The sequence below is a fragment of the Cyprinodon tularosa genome, unplaced genomic scaffold (genome assembly GCF_016077235.1).
Source record: "Cyprinodon tularosa strain WSP-4 unplaced genomic scaffold, ASM1607723v1 ctg107, whole genome shotgun sequence".
Taxonomy (NCBI): Eukaryota; Metazoa; Chordata; class Actinopteri; order Cyprinodontiformes; family Cyprinodontidae; genus Cyprinodon; species Cyprinodon tularosa.
The window spans coordinates 2,113,573-2,139,048 of NW_024037860.1; the positions used below are offsets into that span (position 1 = coordinate 2,113,573).

The 25,476-nt window shown below is 37.5% G+C and overlaps 1 long non-coding RNA gene across 8 annotated transcripts in view; it reads left to right on the forward strand.

Annotated features, from left to right (window-relative positions):
* Positions 1–25,476, forward strand: part of LOC119786057 — a 106,491-nt gene that overhangs the window by 38,517 nt on the left and 42,498 nt on the right. Inside the window, exon 4 of one of the 8 annotated variants that reach the window (XR_005281144.1) lies at positions 18,047–18,105. The exons of the other annotated variants lie outside the window; for them this stretch is intronic. This is a non-coding gene — a long non-coding RNA (uncharacterized LOC119786057). The remainder of the gene's footprint in view (positions 1–18,046; positions 18,106–25,476) is intronic. 8 annotated transcript variants of the gene reach the window in all.

Below are 25,476 nucleotides of genomic sequence, written 5' to 3' on the forward strand. Positions count from 1 at the left end.
GAAATATTGACTCTCCTAATGCTTGTATATGTTTTTGATTTAGGCGTTATCAATCACTGATAAGGGCCTTGTGTCTCTAAAACATAACTCCTGTGGCAGCGGGGGATTACAGCATCGCTTTTCTTGTCATAATCTGAGAATATCTGTTCAGAAAAGATGGGGAAAATCAATGTAGTGCAGAGGAGGACATTTCCCACTGCGGACAGTCTAGACTGTTTTAACAGGAGAAGGAAAGATTTTGATTTCTTAGAAGATCTAAGTCAAAAGAGTTTTGATATTTGTCGGTCTGAAAATGTCCTGTCTTCACTTAAAAACAGCTATTGTATTCCTGTATTTGAGGCATTGTGTTTTGAACAATGAGAAAACAAAAACTACAACGATTTCATTCAGACTCAACAATAATCAGAGTTCTTTTTTAATTAATCAATTTGGGCCCAAGATCAAAACACATCAACTAAAGCTTTTTGTCTCATTTTTGTCCTGTAGTGTTTGACTTCCTTTATATACAAACATGAATAAATAAATAAACAATTATAAACAATAAAATCACATTTGGAAGGGAAATAATTAGTTGGGGTGACATTAATTGTTCTCATAGAATTAACTGCCCTTTTCTCTTATTTAGCTACAAAAAAAAGACATTTTTATAATGTGAGGTTTTTTTTTTTTTTTTTTTTTTTTTTTTCTTTGTTGTTGGATCCTTTTTATTTATTTTTTTTACATTGAATGCAGCTGTAAAAATACCAATAACAGAACTCCTCAAATGTAGCCCAATATTTCACAGTGTCTACGTGTCTGTGGCCCTTTGCATGCAATAATCTACAGCAGCCTTGGGTTAATTTGCTCCACTTGGTACTCACCTTTAGAACCCATGGTCATCATCATTGCCTCCCTTCTCCCTGGTTCTTCTTTAATGTTATTCCCCCAAAACTGTACTAGAAAAAAATTACAGACCTATTATGAATGGATTAATCTCAGTAGTTCTGATTATATTAAACTTAGACTATTTTTATTTTATTGTTCAAAAACATAACCTAAGTCTAAATAAACATCACATATTGTGACCTATAGCACATTAATCCTAGAATTGAAGTTGCTCGGGATACAATATCAAATTTTCTCTTCAGCAGAGACTAGAAGGTAAAAATAAAGTAAAATAAATAGATAAATAAATATATAGATTTTTACTGTGTAAGCAAGTACAAAATGATCCAGATGCAAGTAAGTTGCATGAATTTGTTGCACTCTAATGTAAGTAGCTGACTAGATGTGTGATGAAGTGGACAAACAAAACTGCTCAACTGACTGGTAGACAACTTCTTGGGAAAGCAACTACATTGTGCAATTGATAAATTGCAATAATCATATTTTACAGAGGTGTCATATTGGCCTTAAAGGTTTGCTATTCTGCTCAGAATGAAGTCATCTAAAATGTATTTCATCAGCTATGTTTATGTCATTCAACAATAAATCTGATTTAGATCTTAGCACTCCCTCAACATTCATATCTTAAGAGATCTATCCATTTACTTTCCTATCCTTGTCCATCCAGCCTGCGGCTATGGAAGCCTAATTGTTTACCAAAGGGTTGCGGCTCATTTGCTCCTGGAGATTGGGCCTAATTAACACTAACTTGTCTGAACACCGAGAAGCGCTGTCCACTCCACTTTAATCTAATCTGTACTCTTTCAAAAAATAATGAGATCATTTACACCTCATTAACGAACAATGTAATGTCTGCGCATTAATCATAATGATTGCTTATCATTTCACTTTGCAATATTATCTCCTCTAATGAAACTGTTCACACAACTGCCAAGAGGGCCTTAATTGGTCGTGTGAAATCACAGAGCACCCAACAGCTTGCTGCAACGTGTGTGAAGTTCTAATTTGCATGGATGGCAAAGGGAGGGGATATGGGAGGTGGGCAAGAGGGGACGGTATCACTCAGGAATGCACACAAACACATAACTCTGCATGAAAATGCTGGAAAGGGTAAAATGGTACATTTTTCAGATTTCACATTTCTTTTTTTAATCTACTATGCAGAAGGAGTGCAAAATAGATTTCCAACAAGCCCAACAAGGTAATTTTATCTTTTTAACACAGGTTAAAAAGATTTAAAATACCTTTATGGTCCCACTGTGGGGCATTTGGGTGCAAAATATGCGACACAAGACTAGAGAATATTTTAACAAAATAAAGTTTGATTTCAGAAGAAAAAGTAAACAACTCTTAAAAAGGAAAATCTGCTGTTACTGCTGTTCCTAAAAAAAGGCACAATTAAGTAAACATTGGAGAAAAAAGTATTGCTTTTATAATTTTATATTTTCAAATTTTTTTCAGTATAACTATTTTACTTAGATTCTATATGATAATCCTCAAAAGAAAGGATTTTTATGACTTTTATGACAAAGACAATGCGTTTAACAACTGTTTTTTCTAATGTTTTAAGTCAATTTGAATCTGATGCTCCGAAATTAAAACCAATACATTCAACTACCTGTGGAAGTAGCCTAATTGGAGGCAACCTATAAGCAGTTTTTAATAAGTGTAAATTTAATTATACTAAGAATGCATAGAGAACATCAATGAACCAGTAGAGGACAAGCAAGATAGCCGAAATAACATAGTGTACAGTTGACAGAGATAAAAGTGATGAAAGTGTGCTTAAGGTAGGATTAGGTTATAAAACAATATCCAAACCTTTAAACATCTTACTGAGTACTGTTTAATGCAGCATTCAAAAATAAGAAGCATGTGACTAAAATAAAAGGAGAGCATTCATCCGAAAAGTAGCCAAAAGGCCCTTGGTAACGCTTAAGATGCTACATAGATGCATATCAGGTAAGACAGCGATTAGACGTGAATTTTATTAACTGGACTTGATGTAAAAGAGCCGTAAAGAAAGCCATGTTTGAAATAAAGACATAAGATATTTCATTATCATTTCATTTTGAAATAAATAAACTGTGTCATTCTGTTTAGGTGCTTTAGTTCAGCAGAAACAGAGGAACATTTTTAACTTAATGTGAGGAAGGATATTATAATCATAAAGTCAAATCTGCATAATAAATAAATGGTTTAGATCGAAGCATTTCCTTAAACTGGCCCAATCAAAATCCAGACCTTAATCAAATCCAGAATCAGTAGCAACATTTCAGTTCACAGACACTCCCCAAATAATTTGACTACTTTTAAAATATTTGACAAAAAAAGTCTATAGTCATTATACACAAAGCCATGTAGAAAGATACTCAAAACAACTTAAAACTGCAACCTTAAATCCTTGCTATTTATTATCTATTTCAATTTCTGCCACGAAAGTAAATGTACACATTATTGTCAGTAGAAGACTATTTCCCACCATAATTTGCAGTAAAAGAAAAAGCAAAAAAACAGAAGAGAAAAAGCCTAATATTTATTTCAGGTAAAAAGGAAAATAATAATCAGAAAGCAACTTTTATGAGTTGTTTTTTTGGAATGACCTCATCACCATTTCCATAATTGTCATCCTTTTTCTTTTTAGTGATATATGTGTATTTGACACCGCATGTATGGTCTTTTTCCTCCATAATACAGGAAAATAATAATTTTAACATTGTTAACAGCGGATTTTGTTTTTGAATGTGACAATATAGAAAATAAATTCAGACGACATGAATCATTCTGCATGTTAACTGAAGGGATGCTACTTAATTCTAAGCCTCCACTTTAAAGCAGAAGATTCATGCCAGTGGTGGATGTGATTACTCAGGTGATGTGGTGTCCAAAGTGATCCCAGATTTGTGCAACCTCCTTGAAGCCCAAACAAGAAACCCAATCCAATATTCCAGTTTTTGCTTTGCTACACCCTCTTCCTCACTTTATACGCAGCCAGCTGGTCATCATTGGCAGCCGGATTTCTGGCATTGTGCTCTAATACAAGTTATATAAAACATTAACTATTGATATATAACAGTGTATGGACCACCTAAAGAGGCCATGCTTGACTGGTGGAAGGAGAGTTCTGGGACTGGTGTGTGCTAAAGCTCCCCAGACTCAGGAAGGCTTAAATATGAATGTCATTTACTCTGTCCCTGGTCAGAGTGCCTAGCTGCTAATTGTGGCCCCTGGTCTGTGATTTGAGCTTGTGTAGCCTTGGAAAAAGGCTTGCCTAAATTGAAATCTTATAGCGTGTCTGAGAGTTGGGGCAACTTCTTATCAGTCGGTGAGGTTTAGAGACATGGCCATAAATCCCTCTAGACTAATCCTGTCAACCATGCAAACATTATTTATTCTGTTCATTGCCCCAGAATCTATGATCCTTTCTCCTTTTTTATTAGTTTCTCTTTCCTGCAGATGATCTCTGCATGAATATATAAATACAGAAAAAAAGCAAACTTTAACTGACTCAAGGAGTCAGTTAAAGTTTGATTCAAACAGAGCTTGTAAAGTTTGAAAAATAAAATCTTTGCTATTGCCAAGTTACATCAATAAGAATTTAAAATATTTAATAATGACATAGAAAATTTGAATCTCAGCAACTTCCTTTTATGTCATTATGCTTCAAGTGCTTATTCATGACTACAACAAATGTGCATGATTTTTCTTTTATTTGTATAGAGGTTTGCATAGGGCTCTCCAAGTTTATCTAAGCTAATACTCATTTTAATTCACACTGGTCAAAATAAATATTTCAAATCCAATCTAATTTTGTGGGATAAAGTAATCTCCCAAGAAACCTAATCTCCCCTTTTCCAACTTTCTGGAATAGATAAAATTGGTATCAAGCATTTACAGTAGCTTGTAATCAGTCCTTTATAGTTTGTTGAGAAATGTTGGTCATTCATAGGTGGACTATCTGGTGTGCTTTGGAATCTTGCATCTTCCTATATTCTCCTTCAGAATTGATGGAGCAACATTCTGTTTGAGCAAAACATTGTTACATCAGTTATAGTGGGTAATCCTGTTCCAAGGAACCAATGCAATGCCAGACCATGGCACTAACACCACCATGTTTGACTACTGGTATGATCCTATGTACAACACATGTTGAGAATGGTTTCACTTTTATCTCACCAGTTAAACCTGTTGGATGTTATCAAATGTCCACGGGCCATTATTAGACGGGCTATTGTTTGCGTTGTCTTGGTCAAGTTATTTCCCATGGATACCATTTTTTGCCCAGTCACTTTTTGACAGTTGAATTTTGAACTTTGGTCTTACCGAAAGAAATATCAGCTGTATTGATTTAGATGTTTTTTGGGGTTCTTTTATGATCTTGTGGATGAACCATGTATGCATTTGGAGTAAAGTTGCCAGTCAACCCTCAGAAAGTTTTCTCACTGCTATGTTTCCTCCAATCGTGGGTAGCCCTTTCCACAATTATAACTGTCAGTGACTTTGTTTTTGCTCTGTTGTTGTATGTTTTTATATTCAGGCATGAGGTGCTGCTTTTTTAGGTCTTTTGGCCTAAAGTATTGCCACACGTGCTTTTGCAAATTTGCAGGCCAGACAGAAATCAGGACGGGGTGTGTCGACAAAAACTGAACCAAATGACTGTTATTTCTAACAAATTCATGATTTAACAAGTCATGAGGCTTCATATAAATTTATATTTTTTTTGATGATCTGAAAACAGTGAGAAATAATTACAAAGAAGAAGAAATCTTTAAAGGCAAATACCTTTATACATTTCTCTCTGCACACTCAAATACCAAGCAATTTCTTTAATGCAAAATTTTAAGAATGTTCTTCAAAAAAGATTTTTTCAAAACGTTTTTTATCTGAGTTTTTGTTCTCTCCAAATGTTTAATGACACAAGAACCATGCTTAAATGGGGATTTTTATGTAAACAGTGGTGTTGTTTGGCAAGAATAAATGTGTGAAGCTCCTAATTTCAGTTCTTGTCCATGCTGTTCAAACAAAGCTCTTTGAGTCTTTTTTTCTGTAAATAATATTTTTTCAAAATTTTCATATCGATTAAACTAACACTGAACCATTAACACAAAAATTATTTCAGTCTTATGGTTTTGTGGAAAATGAAATAATACCATCATGTTGTAACCACAAAAAACTCATTAATTTTCCTTTAATATGATCAAAAAATACAAATTCAGCTACATAAGCATGAGGTTTAAATAGACACAAGCACAACACATTTAGGATGTCAAAGAAATGTGTAATAAGTACCACAGCTATGTCTCTTGGTGTAATCCTCTCCTATCAGTGAGCCTATCAAAAGTCTCCTTGTCTTCTCCTCATTGTGAAGCTAGCTGTCAGTGCCTGTCTGGATTATTGAAGGCTCTGGTTAACCGCTGTATGACTGAGTCAAACGCCTGGGCTGCCATAACCACGTGATGATATGATTTATTCGCTCCCTCGAGTAACCTCCTAATGAACAGAGATGTATGCTCAGCAACCCTGTACAAGTAACCTCCGCGTGCTCAGAGGACGGCCGCGCTGTAATATGATAAGTACCATGTCGATAGGCTGTATGATATGCTAATCATACTAAAACACGGCGCCTCAGGCTCTCCCAGTGTTTATTTATGAACGGTTGACCTGAGGGAGAGCAGTAATCGGCTTTTCTCTGAACTCTGCAACCCTGGGAGCCCAGGGAACCGCCAATCACACACATCTGAGTCCCATAATTCCCCCACGTCTCTTTTTTTTTCCTTTCCCCTGTCCCCCCCCCCAACTTCAGCTGAACGGTAGATTTATGCAAGCAGCACTGAGTGCAGATTTTCCTGACCCCATTCGTCCAGGGCACATGTCAAGCACTCAGATCATTAAACTAATTATTAATTTGGGCCGACATAAACAAGCTGTTGCTGGCCTGAAGAATTAAGTATTTTTGGAACAAAGCAAACATGGCACCTTGATCTAATGCAACATGCAGCACCTTGGAAAAGTATTCATAGACTTGAATTTGTTCAGTTTGTCTCATTATTAACTGTCGAATATATGAAGACTTTTTTTGTATTTAAAATGTGCTACTAAGTGTTTTGGTCAGGGCTTAACTTATGTTACCATAAGTATTTGCTACTCACAAAACATAACATGGTGGCAGCAGGATAAAAACTGTGAGGATGCTGTACTATACAAGGAGAGGGAAGATGAGGGGGACGGAGATAATTACAGGTGATTCCCGGCAGAAAACTAAAGGTTTACAGTCATTTAAAATTAGAATCCCAGCTGATCACCTGAAACATTCAACCAGATTTGCAGACGAATGTTCCAGTACAAAGCCAAGAGAGAATTCCTGAGTTCATCCACCAATCCCCCAGATTGGGTATTGAAATGTGAAACTTAGAAAACATGTAGAACCTAACAGAAAGTATAACTCCCCTTTCAATATTTTCGTTTATATAGTATATCCAGCAACCAATTGTTTCTCACTATTTATCAGGCTGATGTAACACCTTTAACTCAAAACATAAAGCATGATAAAATATGTACTTATAGGGGGAGTTTTACTTAGTCAACAGATCTTCTTTTTTATATGTCCAGAATAAGATGAGAGCAAATTCTATTACAATGGTCCATTCACTCACAGATCTAATTCAGAATCTTTTACATGATTTAAAAACTGGAAGGAAAACTGGCTAGAAAAGTTACCAAAAAGATTAGTCCAATATACTAAGTTTCCAGATGGGACTCTTTAGAGCACGAGAATTTACAGTTGTTGAATCAGCTCCTGGTTAAAGGCTGCCATACGATCTACAAGCTTTTTCCCTTTTTGAGGCGATTCTGCAGTCAGGCGAGAATTGTTTGGGGCGATCAGCATCTCCCGATCCGGAATCGTAAGGTGAATTTGGCCCTCGTAAGGTGTTCATGAGCAAATCGTGCTGTGGAAGCAGACTTACAAGCGTCTATGAGCCGATTTACCAGAACCTCAAGCACTGTGCATGTACAAACAAGGGAGTTCTTCTTCTTCCAGATTGATGAGTCCGACCAGCGCCATCTCTCGGCGCTGAATCAGACGTGTGGTTTTTGGACGTAAAGTAGATCGCATCAAAGCCGTAAAATGTAAAAACATACATCTTAAGCTGTGAAATTTTAAACCCTGCGGTTTTGTTGTACAGTTTGAGCTGTAGCTGCGTGCAACGACTGAAAATATTGTACAGTGTATGCTTGGCTTAACGACTGGTATTCAATTCTGTTCATCCATGTTTTTTTTGTGTATTTATGCTATTTTATCTAAGAGAAAATTGAACATTTTTATTTGTCATGATGTTCTCAGGATCACATGGCTGTGTTTCTCTGTTGTTATTAACATTTAGATAAGCTGCTTTTTATAATCTTACAAAATAGTTTCTGATTCTCACATATTTTGTTATGTCAGTACGTGAACAAAGTCATGATCTTTGAACATGAAGCATCACTGTTGCTGCATTTGCATCCACAGTCACTTCTGAACATCTACATGCTTATTTTTAATGAAATTTTGACTCATACATATTCAAACTAATTAAATGCAACGTTTGCGTAATTTCCATGTAGGAATAATAAAAATGAGGTGTAAAACAAAAAAAGCACTAAGGTTAAATCTGTTAGTTTTGAGGGTTTGAGCTCTGATTTCATTTCCTCTTGAATCAAGAAAAGCAGAAGGTGATTTAAAGCGAGGAGAGACACTTATGTATAACATTGTAACTTTGATTTAATTTTTAGTGCTTGATCCACGTCAACTTAAGTTAAATAACAGTATGTGTCATTCTGCTTAAAAATACCTAAAGTGTGCCAATGTGAATATTCCGTTCACCCAGAAATTAAAGGGTCTTTAAATGACGTCAAGCTGAGCTGCCTCCCTTCCTGTTCCTCATGTAAAAAAGGTCTGACCACTAAACATAATCTGATTCATTTGAGCAATACTCTCCAGCTGTAATTACAACTAAAGGTAGTCCTAGGCTGTATTCACTCTGGGGGGTTAAATAAAATTGTGTGCCACATATTTTAGGTTTATATTCCTATCAATTCTATTTTCATATACACTTTTTTTAATCTCCTTCATAACTTTGCATTACTTTAAACGTATTCCATTAAGCCCCTCTAAAATACATTGGGGTTCTTAGCTGTGTGGAAACTGGGGATCATAAACACTAGGAAGAGAGCATAGTAAGAAATGTTTTAATAAAATACCATAAGAATGGCATTTATTAACAAAACGAAACAAAACAAACAAAAAAACAACGACTTATTATCTAAAAACCTTTTCTTTTTGTGTATTAAACCTAAAATGAAAAGAACAATGAAGGTTATTTATCTTAAGTTGAATGACTTGGCATACCTTACAGCTCTTTAGTAACTGCAAACATTGCCCTGTTCAAGTAGACTGCGAAAGAAAGACAAATGGATCCATAAAGTATGAGGGATATGGCTAACAGTAATAACGTTTTATTTTCCTGACACTTGGTTTTCAAAAACCGTATTCTTTTATACCATCTTAGTCTGAAACTATAAGAAAAAGTGCAAATAAGTTGCAGGGACGGGCGTAAATCAGAGCTCGCACAGCTTTGCATCTGTGAGCTAGGAAACAAAGGTTTGTTTGTGTGCCTCAATCACTCTTGCTCATGAAAGCAGACACTTAGCCGAAAAAAAAAAAAAAAAATCCTCTCTTGCGTTCTTTCTCTCTCCCTGTCTTACTCTTTTTTTCAGGGAAACACTCTAAACCAACATCCTGGGTATAAATTTGCAAAACGCAATACAGGGCTGATTGTGTGTTGAGTGGATGCGAGGTGCATACGAATAGACCCTGGACCCCTTCCTCTCTCCTTCGAACAGTTCTAGTAGTTCCCTGCAAGGCACCCCCCACCCTAAAGCATCCATTTTCTCTTCTCATGCATCCAACATCCAACACAAAAAAAAAAAACTTTTTTTTTTCTGCTTTTCTTGGCTTTGTAGGACTTCTGAATGCATGCCTTAGTTTTGTTCTGACTGCTTTTAGGAATTATCCACATACCCAAAGAAAATTAAAGGGATTGGTGTGAGGATTTTCACTGTATTTTTTATTTATTATTTTTTTTTTTTACAGGTTTTAAAGCTAAAACAACAAAAACCTATGTACATCAACTATGACACCTTCTCTAATAATGTGTGGGGAAAAAAATGTAAGGTATCAGGTTAATGTAAATCTGAAATTTTAGTGCAAAAGTACTCATTGCCAACTGGATACACATCTTGTTTACAGAGATTATAATGATGTTTTTGGTACAGTCTGCAGTGCCATAGAGAATGCTGAAGCTGGAAGACTTTGAATAGAAAGACTGAGAGCAGGGGAAGTCTTGGCACAGTCGTCAGGTCAGCTTGAAGCCCCCCTCTCACAGTACAGCCCCTCAGCACCAGGTGTTCTCCTTGCATTCAAATGATACTCTTATTCATAGACTGCTCCAACTGCAGTATTAAACTCAGAATTTGCAACTGAATGCTGATATAATCCCGCAAATATATGTCTCCATTAAAAAGTAGCCCATTTAGAAGAACAAGGCAGTCTTTGTGAGAGGCTTTATGTATATTTATCAAGGCGTTAAAAGGGAGCAAGAGGTGGGGGTTGAGGAAAGTGGGGGGGGGGCAGCGGAGACTTTCCAACTGTTTACATGTTAATTTCAAACTTAACAGCCCTTGTCATGGAACCATTTATGCACTGAATGCTAATCAATTTCTTGTCCTTTTGTTATCACCATTTTTTTTGTAAACAATTGACTCTTGATGGAAAAATGCTAATGTGTGTGGAAAGTTTTCTGACAAAATTGTTCAGCTGTAATTGAAGAGACATTTTGGATTTCGTAATCCAACATGTTGGACTCTTGCTAAACAGCCATTTTTAAAGATTGTTTTACACGAGACACACTTTTCTAATTATTATTCTGTTATTTGATAGAACAATAACAAAGTGCCTCTTCAGGCAAGCAGAATGAAGTGCATGCTTACTTTAGGTAACAGTTGATGAAAGTTGATGAACATCATTCAGAAATTAAATGAACATCAAGGAGAAACTGCTATTAGAAAAAACCCTCTCTTAAAATGGTCTGTTTAGCAAATTTCGACAGTTTAGACAAAGTTTTTTTGCGAGAAAAGTAACAATGAGTGTACTGGAGCCGAAGTAATGGTAACATCTAGGTTTGAACATGTCACATCAATTGTTTTTAATTCTTTAAATTATACCAACACATCGTATTTTTGACTACATGTTTAGGGTAGTTGTTTAGTGAAAGTTTTATGCTGCTTTAACAGCATTTTCTGTATTTAGTTTCATCAACTCATAAAACTGTAATTGCCCTGCTGATGAATGCACCCCTAATAATGCTGCCTCCACCATGCTTTACTCTGGTAATGGTGCATTTACAGTAAGGTCAAGTTTCCCCAAATATTTGAATGTCCTCTAAGCCAAACACTGTTCTCCTACTCTGACTTAAACTTTTGATTTTACATTTCTCCTGTGTCCTCTATATGACTGTTACCACCTTCCTATATTCTTATAAAGCCAGATTTCCAATGCACACAGCTCATAGTTGCCCTGCCAATAAATTCCACCTGAGCTGTGGTTCTCAACCGTTTCTCCATGATAATTTAGAACTGGAGACTCACACAGAGAAAAGTTGAGATTATAAATATTTTATTCAATTCATTTATATAAAAAACACAGTCAGGCTGGTGGAAAAAATATTACTACCGTATTTTCACGACCATAAGGCGCACCGTACTAAAAGGCGCAGTCTCAGTTATGTGTGCCATTTCTGTATTTAACACACACATAAGGCGCACCGGATTATAGGGCGCGGGTTTTATATCAGGTACATGTCCTCTACTACGTTTAAATACCTCTACTGCGTATTTAAAAATACAGCGGGAGCAAAACTAAGTATGATTGTGCTTTATTCATTTATTTATTACAAAGTATTAATCAAACCTGGTAGCTGGCCGTCAGACAGACACATCGCTGATGACACAGAGCGCTGTGATCACTCCTCTGAAACAGTTTATTGACGCATAAATTAACTTAAAATGCAGAAATCTGCCGGCAGAATATGTTCGCTTTTATTATCCTGGTGCCTGCAGTTTGGATTATTTAGATGAAAAACACCTACTAGCTGCCGCGGTGAACTGCGAGGAGGCGACCCGGCCAGAGGCTGCTGTTGAATGGGATTCCTACTGACAGCGCACCGCTGGTATGTGGGGGTCTGAGCGGCACCGACAGAACTAATATTAGAAGGCAGGATGATAATCTGGATGAACTGACTGCAATGATTAAGTTTTCAGGTGGACTTTCTCACTTAAAAACATATAAAATTACTTTATTCCCACTGATCACAGCAAATATAGCTGCAAGGCAAAGAAAGGATAGAGTAGATCCGCTCAACGCGCGTCAGACCCACTTTTGCACCGCGCAGCAAAGCTGCTTCAGCCGCACGTCAGAACTAACTGGTACAAGCAGCAAAAATGAAGCAGCAGACGCGTGAACGTAGCATTACTTTGAGCGGCCGGTTCACACCGATGTCGAGCGGTTGAAGTTCCTTTGTCAGACCTCCCGCAATAACAGCAAGCACAGCGTTCATTTGTTTCACAATGTTTTTCACATCGGCTGTGAGATGGGCACGCATGGAGTCACAGATTAACAGCGATGGTGATGCGTGGAAAAAAACACCTGGTCTCCTTACATACACCTCCCTCAGCAACTCTTTCATCATCTCCTCGAGTTCTGCATAAAACACATACCTGTTATTTTATACACAATCCACGCCCAGACTTCCCCCTTTAACGTTCTCATGGTGGTCTCAACAGCGTCCGCAGTAACAACACACATGGGCGCACCGCACTATATGGCGCGCCGCACATTTTGAGGGAAAAAAAGACGTTTATATGCGCCTTATAGTTGAGAAAAAAACGGTATCTAAGAAAAAACAGCTAATTGCATTGACTCATTGATTCTCTGTAATCCCTCACACTGAGCATACATTCAGCGACAGTAGAGAGGACAACTCCCTTTTTGCAGGAAGAAACCTCAAGCATAACCAGGCTCAGTGTGAGTGGACATCTGAGACAGAAGCAGATGCACAGATTTTGACATCAATGAAATAAGATCGTTGGCGCTCCTGGCCTGGCAGAAGATCTGGATGCTGAGAATCGACATTTGCTCTGGTAAGTAACCTAGGAAAGGATTAGATTAGACTCTCCCCTGGGGCCTGGACACTAGTGGTGGAATTGGCCAGAGGGTGAGTGCGACTGAGAACATTCTGAGAATGAGGGAGGAGATGGGATGGAGGCTGCGTGAGGAGCTAAATGAAGGGGATATATAAAGATGATTGGCTTCAGAGGAGGTGTGGCCCTGACGCCAATGAGCTAAAGCTAAACGAGGAACATGTAGTTCAGGTAGTTCAGGTGAAGCTTACAAGAGACTTCCAGACTGAATTTTCGCTTAAGCATTATAACTATTTGTCAACCATTCTGAAATTAATGCTACTATTTGCCCTGCTGGTTAGTTTGGCCTGTGCCGTGGATTGAAAAGTGCTCTGTGAGATTTTTAAACCCAAGGAATTATTATTCGCCACTCATCAACAAATGGTGCTTTGTCAAGAGGGGTAACCCTTTTTATATTTGTTATCATGAAGGGTGCATGAAAGGTTGTGACAGGAACTCGACAACATGTTCCATGATCTTAAAACCGGAAAATTAACTCTAACCGATTGCGTACCGTAATCCTAACTCCTAAACAACACTAATATGCATATAACATACACTCCAAAAGCGACCAACAATATCTTTGATGGCTAAGAATTTTGTCACAGATCATGTGCTTGTCGCGTTATACACTGTTCACAAAGTTCATTCACCCTGAGCATCAATACTCTACAAGAGATGTATCCCCACTGCATAAGTATTTGACACGCAGGAAGCTTTAACTAATTATTAACATTAGATTGTTGGGTCTAAGAACGCCTTACCAAATCCTATTTGTATTGATTTAGAATATAATCCTGCTTTAAACTTCAGTGCAGCTTTATCCTTGATCTATCTCCTGTGATTTTAAGTGTTTGATGAGATTTGTTGAATGATCATCTATGACAATCCTTTCAGGCATTCACAGAACAGCTGTATTTACAGTATACTGGCTCTAGGTATACCTACTGTTTAATAGTACTGAACTTTTAACTTTTAGCCCTTTAAATTGTTCATCTCATTGTATTTTTCAATAACGCATTTTTTGCACAAATGCCATTTTGCACTGAACCACTGCAACTTGCACACTGTCTCTTATCCTCTGCACTGTTCACACTTTGACCACTGCTGCACTTTTTGTATTTTTCTATAACTCGTGCCATTTGAAATATCAATGCAACGTTCATAAGCTGTATGTAACGCAATTTCGTTCTGTATGCACCCTGTGCATACAAAATGACAAATAAAGAAGTCTAAGTCTAAGTCTAATATAAATATAAATAAACATTTTTAATTGTAGTATAACTGTAAAGGAGAGAAGTTCAAAGGATGTGAATACCTCAACAAGGTGTAGCTGTTTTTTGATGACTTAATTAAATATGGGTAAATAGTGAGTGAATGATGGTAACGTTTTTTGTTTTTTTTTATAGGTTTGTAATTTATACAGAAGTGATTAGAATATATTGTTGAATCTTGTATATTGCAATCATCTCATTGATGTGGTAAAAGGTTTTGCAAAAACAAATGGAGGTAAAGAAGACAGAGGGCAGAAAGAGTTCATATCAAAACTAGTCAAATGAAATGCTATGGCAACTGGTCAAGAGTCCACAGAGAAGGAATGTGCCTGATGAAATGTAACAATAACCTCCCTCCTCACTCAGCCCTCCTTGTCTCTCTCTTGAGTGAATGAATTGGTTTTATAGTTGGAGTTTCAAAGCTCGGCTGCAGCGTTATTTAGACAGGTTTCAGATGTTGGCCTCATTATGTTTAGGTTTTGCTGAATGTTTTTTTAGAGGCAAATTTCTCAGGATAAGCAAATGTTGTCACTTGTGTGCTCTCCTCAGGGGGCTTACTATGTGTGTATATTTGTTTTGATCTTCCTCATTTATTATACTAGGAAATAAAATATAATGTCAGACAAACTGAGAAAAATGCAGTCTAAAAAAAAGTTAAGAATGTTGTTAAAGAATGAATTACTGTGATCAACCATATTTGTGGGTGAAAGCTGAGTTCAATTTCTCTAATCATACCCCAGGTGTGATTGCAGTTGAACGTGTATAATCAAGGAATCAATTAACCAAGCTGACAACATGAACTAGACTAAAAGACTTCAAGAAGCGACACACATCAATTCTGATCCAAAGAAATGATAGAACACATAAAAAGACAAAGTAACAGACATCTCTCGGTATGGAAACAGAATGCCATCTCTAAGGCTATGCACATATCAAAGATCCCCAATACTTCAAGCAAATAAATATGTGAAATAAGGGAAACTTATACTTTTTTGATGGTGTGTTTCAGATTATAATTGGCCTAAAATAAACAACATTGCAGCAGAAAAAAAAGACAGTCAAATAGATGTGCAAACATCATGGTGGTAAAGTGTCTTTATCAATTTGGGACCTGGAAAAATTCTCACAATTATTAGATGCATAAATTCTGCTTTCTTCCGAAAAATCTAAAACTTCCACTTGGGTCATGTGGCAGGACAATTAAGGCAGTAAAGCGCCACTTGCATCCAGGGCTGCAAGCTTTTTGTTCTCTGTGACAATGGTATTGAGTCTCTCTATAACCAATGACAATGTGAGATGGAGTATTCAGAGGAAGCTTCCCTTCCACATACTAGCGAACTGTGAACATTGACCTGGGACAATGAAGAAAATCGCTATTTTACTTGAACTGTTTTCCACACTAAACTCCTACCATGAGTAAATTATGTTAAAATATTTAATTGATTGTGTATATCCAAGTTCCAAGTCTGATCATGCTTGATATATTACCACTGTGTTATTATAAAAAATTACACAAGGATGAATTTGGCTGTTTTACCTGCGATTTGAGGATTTTTATTGTTTTGCGTTGTCATCGTGTATCTCTACCTATCTGGTTCCTGGTGTTCCCTTGCTGCACAAGTCCCACCAAAATAGACCAGGGATCCACCTTGGTCAGACCTCCACAAGCACAGTTACAGAGAATCACAAGCAGTCCAAAACCTTTCACTGTAATGTCAATGGTGTGACTTTATATGATTTGAATCTTTTGTCAGATCGGGCACTCAAACGGATCTGTTGTGTTCTGCCTTTCAACAAGATAGCAACAGCAAGTCCTCATCTAAATTATTCACGAGAAAAAAAATGAAGGTATTGAGGTGGTCAAGCCAAAGTCTGGATTGAATTCTTTTAGAGACACTGCAAGTTGAGCTTAAAGTAGCTATTCATGCAGGAAAACCCTCTAATGGGCCTTATGAGCACAAAAGAGTGGGGAAATAATTCCTGGTTTGTGATCAGGAGTTTGAGCTTGATGATGTTTGAAGTAAGAATGGCACAACTCGGTCGCAAATCCGAGCAGACCTCAAGCGGAAGTGCGCAGACAAAAAGCAGCTGTGATTGGTCCTCTCTGTGGTCATCCTCAATTCGGTGTCAGAGCGCGCCATTTAAAAAAAAAACAAGGAGTAATAACAACAATGGATGACCATGACGAAAGGTTGATCGGGGAGGTTCGGAAGTACAACCACTTGTACGATGCCTCAGACATGTTGTTTTGGAAAATAAACACTCCCGCTTTCTCGAATAGACTCCCCCTTGCGCTTTGGCGGGAAACTGCTGTGCATCCCTAGAAATTCCAGACCGACGTTGCAGAAGCATACCAGCAAAACTGGTTCGCGACCAGACGCAAGCGACATTTGATGTGTGCGGTTGCAGAAGTATAATCCACCCTTTAGTTGTCAAACACTAGAATGAAAATACTTTGATCCTCAAACAGAACAGACATTCACATAATTGGTAAATGCAGTGATTTACAGGATGAGATTAAGATTCTAGTTGAATAATAAATATTACAAGCACCTACTGTGACAAATTGAGCATCTTTCATTTGTCAGGAGTAGTAGGTTTTAGTTCTGTTTGCAAGGTACAGGATATTCAACACATCTAAATGCTGCATTTAAAAGTTGCAAACCATCGTCACAGATGATGCATATACTTTGCCTAACTCAGCTGTCATTGGCACTTCTTTCTCTCTGTCTGATTATGATGCTAATATCACTGCTTCAAACAAAGAAACAATCCCAGCGATAGAAACAAGGTAGATAACACTGTCCTTTACAAAAGAGAGGGAAAGTATGGAGGTATTATTTGCGCTCTGGAGCTGCCAGTCAAGGGTGATGCCTGCAGAGAGGTTGCATCGGCCTGCTGATGTGATCACCTGAATTATGCACAGTCCTTTGTGTCCAAATATCATAAATTGAAGCTTCAACACCCCCGCAACTCAAACATGGGCCAAAATTATTATTTATGTGGCTGCGAAGCTGCACAGAGACAATTAGTCATATTCGTATGGTGAAATTAATTGAGAGAGATGTGGGAGATAAAGATAGAGAACAAAGGCAGCTTTTTGTCACTTCTCTCCATCTGACAGCGATAATTAGATATATGAAATTGAAATTCCTCACTGGGGGGTCCTGTTGACAACGCCTTTTTTCTGTTTTGTTCCTAACCCCCCTTTTCTTTTGTGCTCCTGTTTATGCAAATCTGGACCTTGTGTTTTTTTTTGTTTTTTCTCTGACCGCTAAAAGCAGCATTCTCTCCTGCTTTCATTCACTGTAGACAAAGAGCAGCTTGTCAGCCTATTTACTGCTTCCTTACCTGTGATAGTAGAATTAACAGAGGGAATACCTCCTTTGTCTTTATCAGCGGTTGCATCTAATTTATTTCATATCCTCAAGTACATTTTTGCCTCAGAGTTCAAAGAGTATTTAAATTTCTATCTGACTATTTATTATTTATTTGTTGATTTTAATCAAGAAATTACTCAATTATATGATTGAGTCATGGAAGGTACAAATAATAATATATATATATATATATATATATTTTTTTTTTTTTATGTGTGACAATCTCTACCTCAGGTTGGATGAGATTCAAAGACCTCTAAAGAGAGACCGGCAGGTGGTGCCTGCTCAGATTGGTAAACAAACTCAACTTTTTATGAAGACAATTGTGGTTCTAAAGTAATGCAGAAGAAGATGATCTTCTAAGGTAGAGGTAGGAAAAAGTTTCTATTCTACCAGGATTATGATCAATTTTCCAACCAAGGTTCAGTTTGTTAATCTGAACCGAACATGTCGTTTTTGGACTTATGATCGAATATCTCACTTTGATAGGAATATCATAATGTAAATCTAGGAAATGGAAAGTACTGTACTTTTCCTTAGCCTAGTTACCTATTCGTTACTGTCTTATCCTCACAAATAGACAAAACCTCAACATACTTAAACCCATGTGCTTGTGGTGAAGATTTAACCCTGTAGCATCTGGCACCAAGATGAAGTAGATAACTTGAGTCACTGATGCCTAAGTCCAGCTATCATGCTTTTTTTTTTTTTTCCAATTCCCTCTCCAACTGAATTTATTGCTAAGTCAAGTAGTTGCCAGGTGGGGCCTTAAGGGAAAGAACTTTTTTTTTTCTTTTTATCATAAATACCAATAAGTTATAATTGAGTTGGAAACAATTCAACACCTGAAACTTTCTGCTGTGGTCATAAAATCTCTCTTGAATCATTTTTTACTTGTTGCAAGGTGCATAGTTCGTCTGAAAAAGTTCATATTCAAGAAACACAGTTTTCACCCACCATACACAAGAAATACTTTACGTCGTCATTATTGAAACAATAGGTGGTGATGATTTTTCAGAATATACCTGGATATCACAAAAAAGACCTAATTAAACACTAAAGGATGTCTCTTTTGCTGATGGGTATGCAAAGAGAAGTATACCTGTTTTTTTGTTTTTGTTTACTTGTGTACTAACCTTCTCAGGACCAACAGGCCTTGTGGAGACCAAAGGCTTATCCTTATTGTGGTGGACCCTCATTTTTAATGCCAGGGAGACAGTTTAGGGAATGATGTGATTTGACTTTAGGTCAGGGTTAGGGTTAGGAATATACCAGTAATGGTATATTCCTAAGGGTTAATTTCAAGGTTAAGCATAAATGCAATACCTTAGATGAATTTAAGTCAATGTAAGGTCCTAAAATGGAACTACAAACCTGTGTGTGTTATGCTATATAATTGACCTTTCCAGGATGTCCTCCACTGGGGGCAGCCACCACAGTTACTCACTGCAGACGTAGGTGAGCCCTAAAGAGATGCTTTTTGGAAGAGGCTTATAATCATCTTCCAAGCCAACATACACTATATTGCCAAAAGTATTTGCTCACCCATCCAAATTATTGGAATCAGGTGTTCCAATCACTTCCATGGCCACAGGTGTATAAATTCAAGCACCTAGGCATGCAGACTGTTTTTACAAACATTTGTGAAAGAATGGGTCGCTCTCAGGAGCTCAGTGAATTCCAGCGTGGAACTGTGATAGGATGCCACCTGTGCAACAAATCCAGTCGTGAAATTTCCTCGCTCCTAAATATTCCACAGTCAACTGTCAGCTGTATTATAAGAAAATGGAAGTGTTTGGGAACGACAGCAACTCAGCCACAAAGTGGTAGGCCACGTAAACTGACGGAGCGGGGTCAGCGGATGCTGACGCGCATAGTGCGAAGAGGTCGCCAACTTTCTGCAGAGTCAATCACTACAGACCTCCAAACTTCATGTGGCCTTCAGATTAGCTCAAGAACAGTGCGCAGAGAGCTTCATGGAATGGGTTTCCATGGTCGAGCAGCTGCATCCAAGCCATACATCACCAAGTGCAATGCAAAGCGTCGGATGCGGTGGTGTAAAGCACGCCGCCACTGGACTCTAGAGCAGTGGAGACGCGTTCTCTGGAGTGACGAATCGCGCTTCTCCATCTGGCAATCTGATGGACGGGTCTGGGTTTGGCGGTTGCCAGGAGAACGGTACTTGTCTGACTGCATTGTGCCAAGTGTAAAGTTTGGTGGAGGGGGGATTATGGTGTGAGGTTGTTTTTCAGGAGCTGGGCTTGGCCCCTTAGTTCCAGTGAAAGGAACTCTGAATGCTTCAGCATACCAAGACATTTTGGACAATTCCATGCTCCCAACTTTGTGGGAACAGTTTGGAGCTGGCCCCTTCCTCTTCCAACATGACTGTGCACCAGTGCACAAAGCAAGGTCCATAAAGACATGGATGACAGAGTCTGGTGTGGATGAACTTGACTGGCCTGCACAGAGTCCTGACCTCAACCCGATAGAACACCTTTGGGATGAATTAGAGCGGAGACTGAGAGCCAGGCCTTCTCGTCCAACATCAGTGTGCGACCTCACAAATGCGCTTCTGGAAGAATGGTCAAAAATTCCCATAAACACACTCCTAAACCTTGTGGACAGCCTTCCCAGAAGAGTTGAAGCTGTTCTAGCTGCAAAGGGTGGACCGACGTCATATTGAACCCTATGGATTAGGAACGGGATGTCACTTAAGCTCATATGTGAGTCAAGGCAGGTGAGCAAATACTTTTGGCAATATAGTGTAATATGGTCCTTGTCAAACTTGCTCAAATTCTTGGTTTTGCAATTTTTCCTGTAGTTGCTGCCTGACACAGCTTAAGTATCCGCAAGGTTTTTGGTAGATACACATTAAACTTTATTTGCTTCATATCTTATGCCTGTACAGAGTGATATACAGTATTTATTACTCATGGAGTAAGTAACATGAATTGTCTATTAATAAAATGTTATTCCAGGTTTAAAAGTTGCTTTAACTATGTATGCGTTCCCAAAAAAAAAAAAAAACGACAATAAAAAAATGTAAATATATATATATATATATAAATATATATATGTATGTATGTACGTGCAGCCTTTTTAGCGATTTGTCATTTGGAACTGGCTTGTATCATGTGAAAAGCCCTCGCAGCACCAGAGAGGAACATGTGATCAAAGAATATTGTGGTCGGAGTGGAATTATGGGTTAAGTCACCTTTCACCACAAAACTGGAAGCGGCCTCCCAATAGTTTTCCTTTTACATGAGAAACTAACGCCATCATGTTTCTCACAACTGAGATGACAAAGTAAGCATACAGTAGCACCATAGAGATAAAATGGAACCTGATATCATAGATAAACAGTTTTTCCGGCTTAAGATTGTAATGGTCATTTTTTAACCAAGAAGGCAACATGTATTTTCCTCTATAGTTTTAAATCACTTTTGTATGTACAGATCTACATTTTTAAAATACCTTTTTGTTTTCAAAATTATAAATATCCTATCTTATTAAACAGTTTTCACCCTTAATGACACTCTAAGCTTAGGACATCAGGACTAGTCCAAAGGAGGAAAAACAAGAGACAAGTAGAGTAAAAAAAAAACAAAAAACAAGAGGATGGAGTGCAGTTGTTAGAAGGGGAAGGAAGGCAGGATGAAGATATGAATTGAACCGGAAAGAGCCTTGTGTCTAATGCTTGCCACATTCGCTCTTGAATGAAGGTCTAATTACCCATTGGTATTTGGTGCCAGCGTTCCCAGGTCCCAGCAGCCCCTGGGCCCGTGCAGGCAATGAGCGTCCAAAGCCAGCTGCCTCTCAAACACTTGCAGGTATACAGGCTGAGGCTAATAGTCCTACCACAAGGGAGCCAGATGAAAGAGCAGGAAACTGCTGCCAGAAGCCCTGAAAGGATTTGTGTAAAGACAGAAGGGGATATGTGGGCATGTGTTTGTGGCTGACCCCACCTAAACTTTCTTACCTGTTTATAGTTGACAAGGTAAATCTTTACAGCCTGTTGTTCAGGCATAATTTGAGACGACAGAAACAAAATGATTAGTGTTATGGTAAATATGTGTGACCTTTCACCAGACGTGTACAACTTAATATAGATTTATGAATCTTAACTATGTCAACCGGTTAGCATGGAGAAACTGAAGCAAGAGATTTCCCCCACTCCACTTAGCTGCCCATATCCTCTGCCGCCATGCTCCTTTGTTCTGTTACACACTGGTGTTAATTTCCAGAATAGTTGGAGGACATCGTTATAAAAAAAGGAATAATAGAGTGCAGTAGAGTCCATACATTTGCTTATGTATCAATAAAATATTAGCTTTGAAATCTAAAATTCATTAAAAAGGAAAACTTACATTTGACGAAAATGTAAATTTTGCGAAAAATTCTATTTTTATTCATAATTTAAATTCAAATTTTGGTTCAAGTCAGCAGTTATACTAAATGTTAATCTTTGATTCCAAAAACAGAATTACTAAATATGTATATACCGGTTTTATTGTGAATTAAAGTAACAATTCACGAAGAGATAAAAACACTAGTCAAGGAAATTTCTGAAAGAGTATGAATTTAAATTTATTTTAAAGCACTTATGCTCTTCTGTAATACTCCCTGCATGAATTATAATAAAAATATTTATAAAAAGTGAAAAATAAAATAAGAAAGCACTTATGCTAAGTGTAGCTACAGTACTTTGAGGACATGGGTGCCAGTTAACAGCACATCCTGTATGAGAAAGATAGATACATTAAGTTAGAGTGTGGAGAAACCAGATGGACAAAATGTTAAAACATTTTATAATCAAATATAGAAAGTTTAGTAATAAAAACTTTTAAACCTGTGAGGTTTCTACTCAGAAATATTCATTTGAAATCTACTCCAATATGTTTTTCAGTTACAGTAAGATTGTCTTTCATTGTAAAAGTGTAAGACTTTATCAGTATGCAGGCCTATATGCATATAATCATTGGAAGGGCAACCAGTTAGTGGGTTTATGACAGCTGAAGAATTTTTTATTTTTTTTTTCTAGGCCTTTTTATTTATGTTTGTCTTTTTTGTCCTATCGTGTTTTGATATAATTTTAACAAAACAACAAAAAACTTGAAATATTTGCACAATCTTTTTGGGAGCAAAAGGTATTACATTCAAAACTGTTTTATTTTTGTGGTTCTAATAAATTCTACACTAACACCCCAGGGTTCCCAGACCAGCCCCGGAGCTGAATGCCCAGTCCGGTCCAGTCAGCAGCCCAGCAGCCACCCCTCAGTGGGTTGGTCTGTATGTCAATTGCTTGACGTGACAAAAGTACAGGCCAGAACCAAATAAGGCAACATCCCAAGTTGACGTCAATTTGGGGCTTCGTTTGGATTCGCCCTTTTTATGATGGAAGTTTAGAATTGTGAGATTTGCAGAGAAAGGAGATGTCGATGGGGTTTGAACTTCTCTGTATGTCCATTTCACCCACTGAGCTATCGTTATTCATCTATGACAATGTAAACTCAGTTTTGCATTCTATGACCCCTTTAAAGGATAAGGGGGATCAGACATCACCAAAATTGATCCTCGAGGGTTGCTGTCCTGCAGGTTTTAGAGGTTTCCTTGCTTCAACACAGCTGATTTTAACTGACAGCTAATAAACAGGCTTTTGCTGAACTGCAATCATCATAATCAGCTGTGCTAAAGCAGGGAAACGTCTAAAACCTGCAGGACTGCGGCCCTCGAGGACCAACTTTTGGGATGTCTCAGGTGGTTTCTTATGTGTTTGTAAACACAATAGTTAGTGTGTTTACAAACACATTAGAGGCCTCTCATTCCCCAAGCCAGTATACTCCCACTTTAATGAACGGTTTTGTTGAAATTCTGATTGTGAACATTGGATATCAGGCTTTCCAAAACAGACGAAACATAACAATAGCAGCTTTGTTCTGCACCCCAAACACATTGCAAAGTAGATTACAATTTTTGCAACTAACATCCAGTTTTGATTTACAGTGCTGAGTAATTGTTGGTATCATGTTCTCTCTATTTTTTCAGTCAATTATTTAAAATGCAGTCAGATAAATAATTTAAGTGGTTTCTTTAACGAAATGTTAGCTCACAACAACAGGACAATTCAAGCACCACTTCCTCTAACACATCAAAATAAGAATTTAAAACATATGTAGAAAAAAAAGTGTTATGTTAAACACAGACCCCATAGCTGAAGGTTTTAATTAACCGACTTGACAGAATATATTTCAGAAGAAGACGACCTTTTAAGGTAAAGGAAGGCAAATGGTTCTTCCCAAACAGTCGTCATTCAGTGCAACTGAAATGCGAATTTTAAGTGAACTTTTAAAAGTACAGAAAAATATATATATTGCAATGTTTCCATTTAGATTTAAAGCAAATTTACCAATCAGCGCAAAGTGTAATTGGTTACACACATTACATTGGCACACACGATTATAATAAACAAGAAATAGAGGCTGCCATGTAGCACAGATCAGTAATGTAGGAAAATTTTAATGAATGTGTTGCTATCAGGCAAGTTGTTCTTATGTTAAAATGTCAGTAATGGTGATGTTGCTACCAGCAATGTCTACATACATAATAGAAAATGTGGGAAGACAACGAGAGCAGAAACAGCTCATCAGTCATTGGAGGTTTAACTTTGCTACATCCAAGCTGATTTGAAAAAAGTGTTTGAATTCTTCATGTTTAGCACATAAACACTGTTTTGCAAAAAAAACAAAACAAAAAAACAATTTGTTAATTTCAATTTTGAGTTTTTTTCAAATTATTTTTTTTCTATCAAGCTTTTCTGATGCGACACTTCAGAATGTGCATTAGAAAACGCTGATAGAAACGCACCTATTTTCTCTTTTTGCCTTTCCTCTAGGTCCCAGTCATTATCTTTAACTTTCATTTAAGGTTTAATGGAAAGAAATTCAAATAACAAAGTAAAAATTTTAATTCACCAGTTTGGAATAATTTTTTTCATGAATATATTTTCTTTTCCGAGCTTTTGTTTGCTTTTGAGATGGCAGGTATAAACATAACAGGAAATATCAGTTTTTCAAATTAACCCGTTGACAAGTTCTGACTGAAAACATATATATGTTTGAAATGTATGGTAAACCTTTTTCTGTTTTTTTGCTACCTGGTGCCAAAACGTAATGTCTACAAAATGGAAACGTGAGTGACTCTCTGTCTGTGTGGGATGGGATTTCCATGAGAGAACCAAGCTGGGTGGGACGGGAATATCGCTATTTGTGACGACTGCAGATCTATCCTGAGGAACAGGAATTCCCACAAGCTGAATAAACATGCAGCTTGATGCGAGGGGGGAGCAGGGTGCTCGGTACTCCTTCTCTCATCTTTGAACATGGATATTCTCTAGATATTCTTATATCTTGGCCTGTCCATGAAAGTAATCTTTCAATTTCCTATCTGCACACTGGATGATCATCCTGGTTTGAAAATGTGCTGTTTTAGAGACAAAATGAGTCAGGATAATAGAATTGTGGACTGAAAGACACAGACAGGAGGTAATAAAATGGAGATGGGTGGAGTTGGAGTGCATTTGTCAGATTGCGTTTTTTCTTGATGGAAAGTGTCACTGTAAAAGGACTCAGGAAGGACAAGAATAATATGAATTATCTAGCAACCAC